Source organism: Dama dama, chromosome 24 (assembly GCF_033118175.1).
Source record: "Dama dama isolate Ldn47 chromosome 24, ASM3311817v1, whole genome shotgun sequence".
In the NCBI taxonomy this organism is placed as follows: Eukaryota; Metazoa; Chordata; class Mammalia; order Artiodactyla; family Cervidae; genus Dama; species Dama dama.
In genome coordinates this window covers 24488001-24500371 of record NC_083704.1, presented here as the reverse complement: position 1 = coordinate 24500371, position 12371 = coordinate 24488001, and the positions used below count along the sequence as shown (strand labels likewise).

Genomic DNA, 12371 nt, shown 5'->3' with positions numbered 1-12371 from the left:
CCCTGCATAGGAGGCATGGAGCCTTAGTCACTGGATTCTTTCCCCCATTACCTCTTGGGGTCTCCTGCAGTCTCCAGGATCATATAGCATATCACCTGTCCCAAGCATCACCATCATTTTGCCTTCCTGGGTCTCTTTTGTCCTTGTGTCTTCTCTGTAGTTTCCTGCCCCTTTTCTTTCTCTTTGCCTTCCTTGTAGCTACAAGGATTCTTTGAGAGGTAGAAGGAGGAGAGGGCATTTATTGGCATCTTTCTGATGTAACAAAAGTTGTTGATTACAATTTATGTTCTCCTTTAATTTGAAAAGATAAGTTACTTCTGAAAGAAGACACTGTAAAGAAAAGAAACTCGTCTGCTGGTATTGGGCTTTGTCTTCCTTATCTCATGGGCCAGGTCTCCACAGATTTCATAAAACGTGTTTTGCATGTTAAAAGAATCTATCCACTCACTCAAAAAAGATCAAATATTTGTCTTTCTTTCTATTCTGTCTCTACTGCAATCTAATTAATTAATTCTCCCTAGAAGGCTGCATGGTCTGTGTGGGCTTTTTAAACAAGCCAGGTTGTGGTTTTGTCACTGTCCCCTTTCTATGTTATCTCAGGAAGATAAAAATCCCATAAATCACCCATGTGATCATGAAGAGGCTTTGAATTAATTGCAGTACAAGTCTGAAGAAGATTGCCCATCTTCCAAACCAGACCAATACATCTGCAGATGAGCTGCAAAAAGGAAAGACAGTTGAACTATTTCTATTCCTTTTCACTCAATAATTTAAGTGTTTACTGTGTGCTTTGCTTTGTGCTAAGTTGGAAAAATAAGGACAAAAATCCCACCCTCAAAGTGTACACAGCTGAGTAAATATATCAGAATGTAGTTGTTGGCCATGCAATAGAAATGCTGTAAACACAGTGAAGAATAGATGGTTTAGGGTGAGTAATGTGCCAGCTTGGGTGGTGATGCTCTGGTTGTGGAAGACGCCTGAGAGGAGATGAAACAAAGTGATGTGCTCATGCTCATCGGTCCAGGAGAAGCTTCTCTACTCTCCACCCAAGCGGTGGGAACAGTGGAATGATGGAGCAGGGCATGCTGGCGTAACTAAACGATTCATTCTGCAACCCACACCTTCTTTGTAGCCATCCTCAACTTCTTCCAGTTCTTCAAAAATGTTCCCATCTATGCTCACTGGGAAAACTCTTCCCTCTCCTACAGTTGAGGTCACTACACTGTTTGCCTGATTAACTCCTTTCTAACATGCGTGTCTCTGATTAGATATTATTTTTCCTTGGAAGCCACCTACAGCCATTGTACTCCAGCCAGGTCTGGTTAGGGGCTCCATCTGTTGCTCTTATGGCACCTTCCCATAGCCCCCACCATTGTAACATCTCTTTACTTGTCTCTATCTGGAAACTTATCCTTTAAGTGCCACTGTACCACAGATGCCTTGATCTTGGCCTGGACTGGCAGGTGATCAAATTGGTTTTTAAGTAGTCAGATGCCTGGCTGCCTGGAGAAAATACATACTACATAAGGGCCTGGCACAAATGGCTGAGAAGTGGGCTAGGGTTGGATCATGAAAGGTCTTGTAACCTATACTGAGAAATTTGTATCTTACTCTGAAGTCTGGGCAGCGTCTGAGGATGAAAATGGGATGTGATAAAAGGGAATGAGGAAGCTCCCTCAGATGACTCTCTAGAGGGATGAAGTGTCAGATTTGGGTGAGGACCAAAGCAAAGCACATTACAAGGTCTGTGCTGAGGTCCTCTCTTCCCAAGCTGTAGGCACGTCATAGGCATATTAGTAACTCCATGGTTTCAAAACCCAGGTTCAGCATGTCTTAGGAAATGACTAAGTAGCTTAATACAATTTATTGAAACAAAATACATTTTCATATGTGTGTAGGGATACTCAAAGTTGTTAAAGTAGACACCACATAGCATCCTGAATCTGCTAAGAAAGAAATGTGGTCTCAAAAGCAAGATGGTAAAGAAATGCTATTATCAATGAAAGTACTTTTGAAATGTGTCAGAACAGCATTTCTTCATGCAAAACTCTGCATTGCTACCCAGAAAGAACACGAGGCTTTTCATTTGGCTCTTTAGGACTTGTGTGGCTTCAGTCTACCCATGTTGTCTTGTGCATTGATACAGAGTGGAGATTTGTTCGCTAATACAGAGGATGGGATCACAGGATTGTGGCTGTGCATCTGGTGTCACACTCCTAAGGAAATGAAAAAAGAAATGCCTTCAGTTGCACTAAGGTTTCTAAACACAGCTGTGAAATATATGAAATGAAACTATAGAGCATATTCTATATGGGCAAGTATGTTTTCCTCTTCTATTATTTTTTCTTTTTTTCATTTTGGGGATGTTCATAATGGATTCCACTCGGATGAAGTATTATCCAAATACTCAGAACACTATTACATCCCTTTTAATCTTTGACTGTGTTGTATAATGTTGTACCTTCAAATGGAAATAAGAAAAAGCTAATCAGTAATCAACTTGTTTTTTTTCCATTAGATCCATATTTGGAACACATTCAGCAAGCATCTAAACTTTTGGCTCATCATCTCTATATTTGCATGAACAATTAACAATAAACTGCCTTAGGCCAAAGGGCTCGCAAGGGCATGGGTCCTGTGAAAATCATGTTCATCAACTTTTGTCTTCTATTTGTATTTATTCTTCATTTATAGAAAACAGGGACTCAGTGCTTGCCAGCCCAGGGGGTCATTCCCCCTGTTTTGAATGAGACAATGATAGCAACTGTGCCCAGGAAAGGTCAGCGCTGGCCCCTTTGGCTGCTCTCTACATGGGATATAAAAGAATGTCTCTAGAGTTGGCAGCACTTCTGCAGCTCCTGAGCCAAAACAGCTCCATGATTTTTAGTCTTTCTGTATTGTCTGGTGAGCATTTTTCTATTTTCTGTTACCGCATTAGCAGGGTCCCCCAGTCATCCTCTCCAGCCCTCAACAAGTCCTCAAAGCAAAATGGCCAAATTGCCATGCACTCTGCCCTCTAGGGTGCTCCGCTTCTCCAAGAGTAGGCTGTCCTAAACATCTTCTAATTATAGCCAGCAAGGATCATTGGCCAGGCTTTTTCATCTCTGACATAATCATTAGCATCAGGGAGTGAACAAAATAAAGGATGAATTTTCAAAGACAACTCTGACGGCTCTGACTATTGGTGAGGATTTTCCAATGGGTCTATAGCACAGCTTGGTTCTTGAATTAAATCAGTGATGTGTGTAAGAAAAGACAAAAAGTGCTATAGATCTGGCTTGAAAAAGTTGGTTATTTCATGCATTTGTTTTTTTTTTTTTTGCTCAAGATATAAAGACATTCTATATCTTTCCTAAAACCAGAGATCAAAGCTATGAAGAGCTGAATGAAAATATTTCTGGCTCCAATTTATATATGCCCTACTTTAGTCTTTCTGATTACCTGAAATGTTCTACACACATCACAGAGTTTTGTTAGGGAAATGACAGAAAATGCCAAGAAATAAAATATCACCTTAAACCACAATAGTATTTCTAAGCAATACTATAATTAATAATAGACCTATAACCTTGTTTGATGAAAGAGAAGTGAGAATATTGCATGTTCAGTGTTATGACAATGTTTTTCATTGAATCTGTCATAAATGTTTATAAGCTCTAGCAAGGTATCAGCCCTTGATCTAAAAACTGAGATATATAGCAGATTACAATCAGATCACACCCTGCTCTCCTGGAATTGCCCTCTTAATGTGGAGGTGACAGGTGATAAAGAAAAATGCAAATAAGAAAATATCATACTAGAATAATTAGTATCAAGTGCATTTCCTTAAGAACCAACTTGTAAATCAGAGAGATACAAGTGGCAAAGGAAGAAGAGATACAGAGCACCAGTATACCATGCAGGTTGAAAAAATATAAATTTGAATGATACGTAGGGAGGTCAGCAGCTCAAGCCTCTCTAGCCTGTTCTAGATTCCTGGCACATATTCATATCAGATCCTTTCACTGCCTACAATATGCCAGGGCTTTCTATTGCACCGTTTCCTGTTGATCTGGAAAATACAGGTATTGTGTGTGTGTGTGTGTGTGTGTGTGTGTGTGAGAGAGAGAGAGAGAGAGATAGATCAAATCATTAATGTTTTTTTTAAAGAATTTCTGCTTTTTTAAGAATTAGTCTGCTCTGCAAAGTCAGCCAACACTCCTGCAGTTCAAAGGGTACCACCTACCCACTTTATGACAACACAGATTGTACTCGCGGGCAGCACACCCAGCTGGAATCTGATCCTTCAGCACAGTGTCTGAGACCCATGGGTTCCATGGGATTATCTATCCTTTGTTTTTTTCCTGCAACTTTCACATTTACTAATAGACCTAGCATGTATATGACTTGATGGATATGGTTAAATATCAGGATGTCCCTCTTATAACCCCTGGTAGCTCAGACAGTAAGAAATCTGCCTGCAGTGTAGGAGACACAGGTTTGATCTCTGGGTCAGGAAGATCCCCTGGAGAAGGAAGTGGCACCCCACGCCAGTGTCCTTTCTTGGAGAATCCCATGGACAGAGGACCCTGGCGGGCCACAGTCCACAGGGTCGCAAAGAGTTGGACAGGTCTGAGGGACTAACACTTTCACTTTCTTGTAGCCCTCTTGTTTCACCCTTTATCTTGTCTGAGTTACATTCTTTCCCAGTGTCATTTACTTCACAGAGATGCCTGTCTCTTCCTTTGCCTCTCTTATGTGTCCCTCTTCTAAGAAAAACTGTACGTTCTTCAAGTCTCACCATCAGTCTCATCTCCCTTTGATGTGTTCCTTCCCTCATCACCTCAGCCTTGCTCTGTACCTCATCACATTCAGAAACTTTCACTTTATGAGTATATTTCCCTCTTTATTTTACCTACCAACTCCAAAGTTGTATTCACTGTCGTCACTTCAAAGTTGTTTCTTTGTATCAGAGAACTATAGGTAATGGGCTGTTTAATGTGGAAGAGACCATTTATTGTCAATCAGTTAACAAATGTTGACTGCCTCCTATCTGTCAAGCACTGATTAGGTACTGGTAACCAGGAAACAAAAATTCCTTTCCTCATGGAGATTAAAGCACAGCAAAAGGAGAGTAATAATAATATGATAGACATAAGAAATAGGTAAATAATAGTGTTAACTATTGGTAAACAGTATAAATTCTATCTCTTTTTGAATATTCTCATTCCATATATTCATCATTTTCCTAGTGTTTAGTTCCTTGTTCATTATTTCCTTTAAGTATTTGAGTATGTTTAAGACAGTTGATGTAAGGTCTTCATCTGGTAAGTCCAGTGTCTTACTAATTAGGGCATACTTTAGGGCATACATTAGGGCATACCAATGGATGGCTTGTATATTTTCTTCCCTTGAAGTAAGCTGGACTTACCTATTTTGTTGTACACTTTTTGGTATTTTTGTTGCTAACTGGGCATTTGAATATTACACTGTGATAACTCTGGAATAAAGATTCCCCATTTCCCAGGTTTGATGTGCCTGTTTGTGGAAGGCTGAAGTTGTTGGTTTGTTCAGAGATTTCTCCAAACTTAAGAAGACACTATTCTTTATCATTTGTATAGTCACTGAAGTGCCTGCTCTGTTAGCTTGTATTCAGTTAGCATTTTGACAAAACTTTCCTTAAATGCCAGGAGTTAAAACAAACCAAAACAAACAACAACAACAAGAAAAAAATGCCTTTCACAGCCCTGAGTTAGGGCTTCCATAATGAAGTACAGACTGGGTGACTTAGACAACAGAAATGTGTTTTTTTCACAATTTGAAAGGTTAGAAGTCCAAGATGAACGTGTTAACAGGGTTATTCCTTCTTAGGGTATGAAAGTGTATCTGTTCTTTGCCTGCTGCCTATCTTCTGATAATCTGCTGGCGATCTTGGCATCCTTTGAGTTGCCTTCATCATCACATGATGTTCTTTCTCTGTGTTCTGATTTTTCCTTATTATAAGGATGCTGTTCATGTTGGATTAGATCCACTCTGAAGACTTCATCTTGACTTTACTAATTACATTCATAATGGCCCCATTTCTGAACAAGGTCACATTTGAGGTGCTCGGGTTTTGGACTTCAACATATGAATTTTGAGATAGACTTAATTTAATGCATAACATTCAGCCTTTGTGGAGTGGCTCTGTTCTGAAACATTCCTTTAACACTTAGCTAGGTTATTTGCAATTTTGCCATAACCTTCACTACCTGCTTGTGCTGATCCTCGAGATTAATCAGAGACGGAAGTCTCGTGAGTTTTCTCGGCATCCATCCTGCCCTGGGTATGTATGTGGCTTTCTAAAACCCGCCCCCCTCTAGTTTACACAGGCATTTGCTAATGTCCTAATTTCCCAAGGAAGTACTCTTTCAGATTTTCCTCCCAGGGTTTCAGGTATCACTTGTATGTTTTCATAATAATCATTTGCTCCAGGTGACTATATGTTGTCCAATCACTTTATAATGTTTATAAACAATGCCTGCCGTTTTTTCTCTCTGAATGAGTCCCAGGTTAGGTAAAACAGAGGGAAGTATGTTGTACCAGTCCTTCAGGTAGCGTCCAGAAAGACTACAATAGAGAAAAACAATACTTTGCTGATAAAGTCTTCTCTGCACCCTCTGGTATGTACTAGGGTCTCCCCCAAGAATGTGGGTTGTGGTCTTCAGGTCTTCAAGACTGCCACTGAGACAGGGTGGGGGTTGGAAAAAGAAAAAAAAAAAAATCCACAAAGCTTTTCTACCATTTTCAAGCTGGTCTTTTTCTTAAGTTAGCATTCAGCATTGTTTGCTGTAAAACTTTGATCAGCTTCCAGAGTTATGGCAAAGTTGCTTTTGACAGTTTCAGTTGTTTTCAGTTTTTGAATTGAGGGACAGGTGTTTGAAGCTGCCCACTCTGCCACTTTGCTCACATCACACCTGGAAAGTGCTAGAAAGAAAGAAAAAGTAGAGAAGGCTAAGGGACGCATCAGTGGTGGTGGGAGCATTGCAGCGTTAAATAGACTGGTCAGAGTAAGCCTTATTAACAAGATGACATTTGATAAATGATTTAAGGAAGTGAAGGGACCATCCAAGTTAATATCTGGGTGAAGATTATACAGAGCATAGAAAGCAGTGCAAGGGTGCTAGAACTGGGGAATCTCTGGTGTGTGTGAGGAACAAAGAAGCTTATGAGGCTGGAACAGAATGCAAAAGAAATTTGAAGTTTGGGGTTGATATTTACACATTACTATATATAAAATTGATTATCAGCAAGGACCTACTATATAACACAGGGAACTCTATTCCATATTCTGTAATAACGTATAGGGGAAAATAATCTGAAAAAGAATGGATATATGTGTATATATAACTGAATCACTTTGTTGTACACCTGAAACTAATGCAGTGTTCTAGATAAGCTATAGTCCAGTGTGAAACAAACGTTGAATTACAACAAGAGATAATGGGAGAGTTGGGTCACATAGGACCTTGAAGGCCTTTAAAAAATGTTATCACTTTATAGGATTAAAGTAGAAGATCTTTTCAGCATTATAGCACAGGAATAGCTTGATTTGTCCAATATGTTAAAAAGGATAATACTGACTCTCAAATACAGGGGAACGAGGATGAAGTCTAGGAGACTGGTTCTGATGCAGTTAAACTGAGTGAGAGACGATAGTCGAGTGAAACAGGGAGGTAGCAGTGAAGATAATGAGACGTGCATGGGTTTAAAATACAATCTGAAAATAAAGTCAACAGAATTTTGGACGTAAAAAAATATCAGTCAAGAATGATTGCATATTCTTTACATGAGCAACTGGAAATATGGAATTGTCATGAGGTGATGGAAAAACTGTCAGCAGAGCCACTTTTAGGTCAACAAACTACAAAATTTGGATGTGTTGAACTGAAAATATTTACTAGATAACCAAGTGGAGAAATGACGTAGACTATTGAGAATGTGAGTCTCAGATTTCTAAGAGGCTTTTGGAAATAGAATTATTTTCGTGGAGTCATTGACATAGAGACACCGAAAGAAGTGATATACAGAATAATAGGGAACCAAAGAATGGTTTCTCTGACATTTCAGCAATAAGAGGTTGGAAAGAGGAGAAAGTAGATTGACCAGTGAGATCAAATGAAAATAATGTGAGCCTGTTTCCTAGGAACCAGGCTAAGAAAATATTTCAGAATATAGGGATTTTCATCAGCATCCCCAAAATACTACTGCTTAGTCAGGTAGAAGTATGGAGCTTTGATCATTTAACCTGGCGGTGTGGAGTTCATTGTGATTTTTTTTGCAAACTGTTTCATCTGAGTGGTGTTAACAAAAACCTGGTTAAAGTAGGTTTAAGAGAGAAATGGAGGAGTGTATTCATAGTTAAATATCATCCCCTCAAGCTCCTACTGCCCTCTTCCAGTTTTTGTTCCATTGACCTCAAGGAAGGAAGACATGGTCACCCAGATCTTTTGAATATCTTCAAAGGATATTTCGTTGTAAATGGCAAAAAATAGCATAACTATATAAGACAAGTAATAATCCTGTCCTCCAGAATATCAAGCTGGTTTTGGACATGAGGTTATGTCATGACATATAGAGTGAAAGCCTTAGGGGAACTTCATAAGGCATGTAATTTTTCTATTCTAGCAACATGATGCAGTGTCCTTCTAGGCGTTTGTTTTGTAGTGTGGAACTTGATTATATTTTGGCTTATAGAAAATATGTGGTATGTGTGTGTATGTGGTTTAATCATCGCCAACTGTATCGCTAGATGCAGAGCTAGTGAATTTACATATGAATCTAAGCAGCATCAATTCTTACATTACACCACCATCAAGGTAGGGCTCTATGTAGCCTGGGAAATTTTTTTCTGCCAGTCCAGTTTTCTCACATTGAAAATGAGCAGTCTTAAAATGATTGGTGAGAAATGTTGCAGCTCTAGTTTTCTCTTATAAGCTATTGAACAAAAGTATGCGTGTGTGTGTGTGTAATGTAGTTAAAGATAATGAAGGCAAGAGCATTGCTGAGAGGAACAGGTACAAGAAGAAAGAGAGGAAATCACAAGTAAAGAAAAGCACTGGAGACAGAAGTTAAATAAATGGAAACAAATTTGAAGTACCCATCTAGGCTTTCCTGGTGACTCAGATGGCAAAGAATCTGCCTGTAATGCAGGAGACCCAGGTTTGATCCCTGGGTCGGAATGTTCTCCTAGAGAAGGAAAAGGAAACCCACTCTAGCATTCTTGCCTTGCCAAGAACACAGGAGCCTGGTCAACTACAGTCCATGGGATTGCAAAGACTTGGACCAACTAAGCAACTAACATCTGAATTTTATTCAAGTACAGGACAGTTAGAAAACAATGAAATGAATAGCGGAAAAGTTGATGACGCCAAAGAAAAACAGAAAAGTCATCAGGGAGAGGTTAACTGTAAAAAAATCAGAAGCTGAGAGAAAGGAAAAGTGAAAGTATTAAGTGGCTCAGTCAAGTCCAGCTCTTTACAACCTGTGGACTGTAGCCCACCAAGTTCCCCTGTCCATGGAATTCTCCAGGCAAGAATATTGGAGTGGGTTGCCCTTTCCTTGTCCAGGGGATCTTCCCGACCCAGGGATCAAACCCAGGTCTCCTACATTGCAGAGAGATTCTTTACCGTCTGAGCCATCAGAGAAGCCCAGATATATATAAATCGAGTGGAGGGGAAGAAAATCACAAATACCTTAACAGTTTGAAAAGCCTATCTTTGAAATTGATGAAGCTGATACATAATTTTCTTCTTCTTTCAGAGCTAGTTTTAACTGCTTTTTTCCCCCTTATCACAAGGAAAAGGAAGTAATTTTTATTTTCTCAAATTATCCTTACATGTATATATGATCTTTTATACTTTATTTTTTATTATATATATTTTTAATTGATTGATGATTGTGTTACAGTATTGGTTTACTTTCTGTCATACATGAACGTGAATTAGCCATAGGTGTACAGCACCATTTGTGAGAACATTGACTTGATCCGTTACCTCCTTCCATCACCATGGACTGAGAATAAGATTTCCCTTCTTTGTGCATGGGGGGTGGGGGTGGGAGGAGGGGTTATCCCAGGAGCCCACAAACTCACCTGTGGTCTGTGAAGAACTGTACCTACAGTAGTTAAAAATGTCATTAGTTTGAGTTAAGTGTTAATAAGAGAGAAGCCCTTGAAACTATTAAAGGCAGAACTATGAATGCAAATCTGTAGTGAGAATTCAAAGGGCCATTAACTTAGCCATAAGGATGCCTGGAAGAAAAATCATTTAAAGAAATTAGAAGATTGAAGGGGCTTCTTTCATGTTCTTTAACAAAAACTAGTTGTTTGATAATCTCTTCTTTCTTGGATAAGAGGAGGAGCAGAGATTTTTTTTTTTTTTCTCCAGTTCAGCATGTTCTTGATGTTAGGTATGTACTATTATGTTAAATAAGATTTTGAAGTTAAAATTACCTCCTTCCAAATTTAAGTAGAGACTTTTTTCTTCTCCTAATCAGTTGTAAAAGAGGACTTTTCACGCTTGTCACTTGACTTAGAAAATTGCTTCCCTAACCTCTTAACACCCTGTGCCTTTTAAAATTGCTAAAATTACCTTTTTTTTTTTTCTTAAGATTCACATTTTAGACAGAAATACCAGTTTGTCTTTTGGATTCGAGGAGCTTTTGGCAGAAGACAGCATGTTGAAGCTTTTACTTAACATAAATTCAACACACTTCAGCTGAATACAGCCCAGAAATCCTAATAAGTGCTAGGGATAAGAGATAAGATGCCACCCCCATAGTAAAAGTACCCCTGGTATATTTGGGAAATCAGAATTAAAAAAAAAAAATCAGATTATCAGAATAATCTTGCAGAGTGACTGAGCAATCCTGAAATAAGTCAGCTTAGTTCCCTGCCCAGGAAGTGAACCTGGGTAGCATGAATGCAAACCAGAAATTCTAAATGCTAATCTAGGGGCTGGAGGCTAGAAGCAGAGTGGCCCTGGCTCAAGCAAGAGTGTTTCAAGGGAGAAAAACACAAACAAGCAAGCAAACAAACAAAAAAACCGGTACGCAGTTTATTATTAGAGACACAAGTCAGGGAACACATAGAGAAACAGTTTTAAGATTGAAACAAGGCAGAAATACAGGCCCGGAGAGAAAGGGTGTGGACATCCTCTAATAAGAAGGAGCACAGTAAAGAGGCGGATAAATCTTACATGGGGCAGTTCTTCAGGTCTTTGTTTACCTTTAGCCAATTATCTTGTTTCTTTTCCTACATCCAACCTGTACTAGGATCCTTCTTCATTTTCAAACATATCTTTTCACCAAGATGGATTCCAGTGCAAAGGCCTATGGGGAGCTTGGCATCACCTATTATGGGATGTGTTGCCTCCCCCTTTTTGACCCCCGAGGAGCCTTCCCGCATATGTGAAATCAGGAAAGTTTTCCTTGACTTTTCAGATGGTCATCTTATCTCTTTACTTCAGCAGAGCTCAGCTCTTGCCACTAGCTTTGTCCTCGGAGTGTCTTGGGAAAACAAAGCTTCAGTTTTACTACACTTGACAAACACCAGCTGTCCAGCCCAGGGGCCCATCCATCTCCTACCTCAATAATGTCAGAGGATGAGTTGTGATAATAGGGGTTTCTGTGAACACTAACAGTTAGAGGGCATTATCTGACAAAAATAGGTGACACACGAATTAATCCTTAAAGGGCTAATAGTAGTTGACCTAGTAAAGAAGCAGTTGAGGTGTTGCATTTAGCCAGAGCAGAATTTACAATTTACAAAGGTCTCAAAGCAGCAAATGGCATGTCGACATATTAAAAAGAGCTGGAGGTTGTGAAGAAATTTGGGTGAGTGGTGGAGAGACTGGCAGGAACTGAATCATAAAGAGCTCTGAATATGCTCTCCTGGTAGCACAGGGACCAACCTGAGCCTTCGGAATTTTGGTTCTAGGACTTGATATCAAGGTAGAGCTGAGACTAGTCTTTCCTTTGATTTTTAATGGATACCAGAGTATATCCTAAGATAACCAGGATGCCTATGGTGGAGCAAAAGGCTCCAAGAGTGACTTGCTGCTTGGAAGTATCTAGGTCCAGCCTTTCCGAAACTACTAGTAAATTCTACACAAAAGTCAGTAAGCTCCCTGAACTTATCACAGCTAAGGATAAGTTAAAGTGACCAAGTTGACCTATAATAAACATTCTTGTGTTCTCACTGTTCTCTAGGTGCATTTCCTATAAAAACTAATTTATCTTTCTATCCTGTTGGCTTATTTTTTTAACTTTTTTATTGAAGTATAATTTGCATAGATGAAAATATGTAGATCTTAAATGCAGCAATGATTTTACACACACAGCTACACGTGTGT

The 12371-nt window shown here is 39.3% G+C and overlaps 1 protein-coding gene across 1 annotated transcript in view; it reads left to right on the top strand.

Annotated features, from left to right (window-relative positions):
• GRM7 (glutamate metabotropic receptor 7) overlaps positions 1-12371 on the top strand; it is an 837184-nt gene that overhangs the window by 453178 nt on the left and 371635 nt on the right. The gene's annotated exons all lie outside the window — the stretch shown is intronic.